The 5000-nt window shown below is 54.1% G+C and overlaps 1 non-coding gene across 1 annotated transcript in view; it reads left to right on the forward strand.

Moving 5' to 3' along the window:
• The first annotated feature begins 3841 nt into the window (after window positions 1–3841).
• LOC124772876 overlaps window positions 3842–5000 on the forward strand; it is a 1909-nt gene continuing 750 nt past the window's right edge. Inside the window, exon 1 of the ribosomal RNA XR_007014332.1 lies at window positions 3842–5000. This exon is cut by the window's right edge and continues 750 nt beyond it. This is a non-coding gene — a ribosomal RNA (small subunit ribosomal RNA).

Here is a 5000-nt window from a genome sequence, read left to right on the forward strand (position 1 = left end):
CACAAAACATACCGCCATCTGTAGGTCTCCCGCAACATGACCTCCTCCAACGACGATACCGCCATCTATGCGACGCCAAGCCGATTAAGACAGCGATGGCGCCACAGTGCCCGCCTTTCGACGCCACCCACAAAGCCTGCAGCCTCTGTCGACCATAGCACCCATTCTCCAGTGGCTCTGCCGCACGAAGCCGTGGACCGGCAATGACTCTACCCGCACCCGTTCGTGGACCACCCCAACCGCCAAACTCGCACCTCCAGCGGATGAACGGCGGACGTTTCCCGCACTCGTAAAGTGCAATCCACCCCTATAACTTGCGTTTCATGAAGAGTTATTTCCAATATGCGACATTCCCGCTGTCCGTATACATGAGCCGCGACCTGTACCACTTACGAGCGAGAGACGCGATCGCGTTGCTCACTGTACGGCGTCCGATACCGAGCCATCAGCATGTCGGTCCCCATGCGCGTTGCACTCGCACTCGCACTCGCACTCGCAGTCGCAAAAACGTGGCGCAAATATATTACGCGGAAGAGTTATAACAGACCGAGCCCCACTGCATGGGGGGAGTCTTTGTCACTAATGTACACAGATGGAACATTTTGGACTGGAACCAGATTACCCGTACACACGGCGCTGATTAGTAATCAATGCAGAGCCATCAAACTACAGAAAATATATACAACTGTCCGTATACATGCTGAAAGAGTCTGCCCACAATGGGAACCACACGTCAGCCAGACACTCTGATCACGCACCACTCTCTGCTTCTAACAGGCGCACATACAATACGTAAGCACCAGCATGGAACAACATCCAGTGCATCCTCTCCGCCACATTACACAATCCACACTATCACAACCAGACCAGGAGGTCCATGCGGAAAATAGAATATCCCACCCTTTCGACATCCACCATTGCGCAGATAAGGCACCAACACCCACACATGTCCTATACAACGGTGCACCCAACATCACAATAGTACCTCCTGTCACAGCGCACAAACAATGACATGACTCAAAGACACAGGTGTGACACAAGCATAGAATTGGAGCGCCGCCTCTAATAAGCCAAAGGTGCATCCTGACGTGACAAATCTGATCATGTCACAAGCATTCACTTACTATAATCACTATCAACGAACCTGCCGCCCCCGCCCCCCCCCCCCCTACACCTTTCCTTACAACAACGTGTAACCGAACCTAACCTATGTTGTACCTTAACCTAACCTATGTTGTACCTTAACCTAACCTATGTTGTACCTTAACCTAACCTATGTTGTACCTTAACCTAACCTATGTTGTACCTTAACCTAACCTATGTTGTACCTTAACCTAACCTATGTTGTACCTTAACCTAACCTATGTTGTACCTTAACCTAACCTATGTTGTACCTTAACCTAACCTATGTTGTACCTTAACCTAACCCACGTTGTACCTTAACCTAACCCACGTTGTACCTTAACCTAACCCATGTTGTACCTTAACCTAACCCATGTTGTACCTTAACCTAACCCATGTTGTGCCTTAACCTAACCCATGTTGTGCCTTAACCTAACCCATGTTGTGCCTTAACCTAACCCATGTTGTGCCTTAACCTAACCCATGTTGTGCCTTAACCTAACCCATGTTGTGCCTTAACCTAACCCATGTTGTGCCTTAACCTAACCCATGTTGTGCCTTAACCTAACCCATGTTGTGCCTTAACCTAACCCATGTTGTGCCTTAACCTAACCCATGTTGTGCCTTAACCTAACCCACGTTGTGCCTTAACCTAACCCATGTTGTGCCTTAACCTAACCCATGTTGTGCCTTAACGTAACCCACGTTGTGCCTTAACGTAACCCACGTTGTCCGCTAACGTAACCCACGTTGTCCGCTAACGTAACCCACGTTGTCCGCTAACGTAACCCACGTTGTCCGCTAACGTAACCCACGTTGTCCGCTAACGTAACCCACGTTGTCCGCTAACGTAACCCACGTTGTCCGCTAACGTAACCCACGTTGTCCGCTAACGTAACCCACGTTGTCGCCTAAACCTGCTCTGTAATTGTTATACGACTCGTTCAACTAGTGTAGTGTTGCCCACCCGCAACCCTCGCAATATAGTTCGCTACTCGCACTGCCCGCTCCCCTGTGTATCGCTTCATGTTAAACACCTTGCAAGTCTTGCTGACTTTCCACATGCTCCTGCTGTACACTGTAATGTGGATGGCAGCAGGACGTACATGCCGCGCCCCCCCCCCCCCCACACCTCCCCACGTCCCCACCTTGCCCCCTGCCTTCGCAAGCTGGTTGGTGAGAAGTTTGCATGTTCAATGCCCTTCGCATGCGACGTACTCAGGCTACGTTGTGGTGCGGCCTGTGTCAACTGTCCGCTGATGTCGTACGCGTAAACCACAATCTGTACTGCACATTCGTCCTTATGTACTGAATGATACATCGTGGCACATGTGTGACCGTACAACGACTGCGCCCAAAAACGGCGGACCATACAGTGCAAATATTGTGCACGCAGCTACGTGTCGTCTCCCTATGACAGCTGGATTGCAGTGTGGTACGCCATAGAGACGTGTGGGAGGAACGGACGCCGTGGATGGCGATCAGCATGAGCTGTCTGTTGATGTATTCGGACCTAGTCGTCTCTCCTCACACACCGTGATAGCATGGTGCACCGCGTTCCATATCTGCGACATGCTACAGAGGCCGGTTGACAGTCGTTCGAGCAATGGACATCGCATACGTACGGGGGCCACCTTCCACGTATTGTCTAGGCGTGCACATTTTGTTGCGTGTATGTGGGCAGACGTAGTGTGGTGTGACACCTGACACAGGCATGCAATAATCGTGGAAGTTGCAAATGGCGATGGACGCATACGTTTTCTGGTGAAGTTACGCAAATGAACAAATGGTAACCCGTTGTGGTGCGGTTGTTCTCGCTAGGGGTGAATCGGTGATGGCGACGGTAGGTTGAGGTACTAACCGGTTGTTCCAGCGATACCCACCATGCCGACGAAACTGAACGGCATCTGGGTGTGAAGCGATACGCGGCGGTGGCTGGGTGGGACCGTCCCCGGCCGGTGAGGGGGCGCCTCCCGGCGTGCTGGCCGCGCGGTGCGTGGGCGCACGCGCTACAGCCGGCTGGTGGGGGCGGCCAGTGGCAGGCGCGCCGGCCGACGGACGCGGCAGGCGTCGCAGCTGCGCGCCGGCGCACCCTGCGCGCGGCGCCGTGCGGCCAAAGTAGGTCCTCGCGGGCCCGGTGCGAAGCGCGGTGGACATCTTCAGTGTGCTGGTCCGATTGAGGACTGTGTGCGTTGAGGATGCGCCGCCGCCCGGCGCTCGGCGCCGCGACGCCGTCTGCTGCTCGGTCGCCCCAGCGGTTCTCGCTGGTGGTTTGTATCGCAGCTGTGCGGATGTGTTGGCGCGTGCGCTGTGCTGGGAGAGTTCGCTTCGGCACCCAAGTGGGGCTTTTGTCCTTCTGTGGCGCTGGCGTTGGAGCTGCCGGTCACCGTAGGTGGCGCGTGTTGTCTCCCGCCGGCAATGCCACGACAGCACGCTCCCGGGCCTCTGTCGGCAGCGGCAAGCTCAGTTGGGAGCACGGGTGGTCGCACCGAAAGCGTCTACTCGCCTAACTCCGGGCGATTGCGCCTCTCTCGAACCCGACCAAGTACTTGGGACGGCGCTGCGCGCCGCCGGGACCTGAGAGGGTTTCGAGGTGTATTGTGCAGGGGAGCTCAGCCTCCTCCTGTTTGCAGAATGATTGAGCGGACGCTTGCGTGTTCGCGCGGGCCCCCGGGACACACTCCCGGGCGGCCGGCTGCTCAGCTCTAGTTGACGCAGCTCCCTGGTTGATCCTGCCAGTAGTCATATGCTTGTCTCAAAGATTAAGCCATGCATGTCTCAGTACAAGCCGCATTAAGGTGAAACCGCGAATGGCTCATTAAATCAGTTATGGTTCCTTAGATCGTACCCACGTTACTTGGATAACTGTGGTAATTCTAGAGCTAATACATGCAAACAGAGTCCCGACCAGAGATGGAAGGGACGCTTTTATTAGATCAAAACCAATCGGTCGGCTCGTCCGGTCCGTTTGCCTTGGTGACTCTGAATAACTTTGGGCTGATCGCACGGTCCTCGTACCGGCGACGCATCTTTCAAATGTCTGCCTTATCAACTGTCGATGGTAGGTTCTGCGCCTACCATGGTTGTAACGGGTAACGGGGAATCAGGGTTCGATTCCGGAGAGGGAGCCTGAGAAACGGCTACCACATCCAAGGAAGGCAGCAGGCGCGCAAATTACCCACTCCCGGCACGGGGAGGTAGTGACGAAAAATAACGATACGGGACTCATCCGAGGCCCCGTAATCGGAATGAGTACACTTTAAATCCTTTAACGAGTATCTATTGGAGGGCAAGTCTGGTGCCAGCAGCCGCGGTAATTCCAGCTCCAATAGCGTATATTAAAGTTGTTGCGGTTAAAAAGCTCGTAGTTGGATTTGTGTCCCACGCTGTTGGTTCACCGCCCGTCGGTGTTTAACTGGCATGTATCGTGGGACGTCCTGCCGGTGGGGCGAGCCGAAGGCGTGCGACCGCCTCGTGCGTGCTCGTGCGTCCCGAGGCGGACCCCGTTGAAATCCTACCAGGGTGCTCTTTATTGAGTGTCTCGGTGGGCCGGCACGTTTACTTTGAACAAATTAGAGTGCTTAAAGCAGGCAAGCCCGCCTGAATACTGTGTGCATGGAATAATGGAATAGGACCTCGGTTCTATTTTGTTGGTTTTCGGAACCCGAGGTAATGATTAATAGGGACAGGCGGGGGCATTCGTATTGCGACGTTAGAGGTGAAATTCTTGGATCGTCGCAAGACGAACAGAAGCGAAAGCATTTGCCAAGTATGTTTTCATTAATCAAGAACGAAAGTTAGAGGTTCGAAGGCGATCAGATACCGCCCTAGTTCTAACCATAAACGATGCCAGCCAGCGATCCGCCGCAGTTCCTCCG

The sequence above is a fragment of the Schistocerca piceifrons genome, unplaced genomic scaffold (genome assembly GCF_021461385.2).
Source record: "Schistocerca piceifrons isolate TAMUIC-IGC-003096 unplaced genomic scaffold, iqSchPice1.1 HiC_scaffold_943, whole genome shotgun sequence".
Classification (NCBI taxonomy): Eukaryota; Metazoa; Arthropoda; class Insecta; order Orthoptera; family Acrididae; genus Schistocerca; species Schistocerca piceifrons.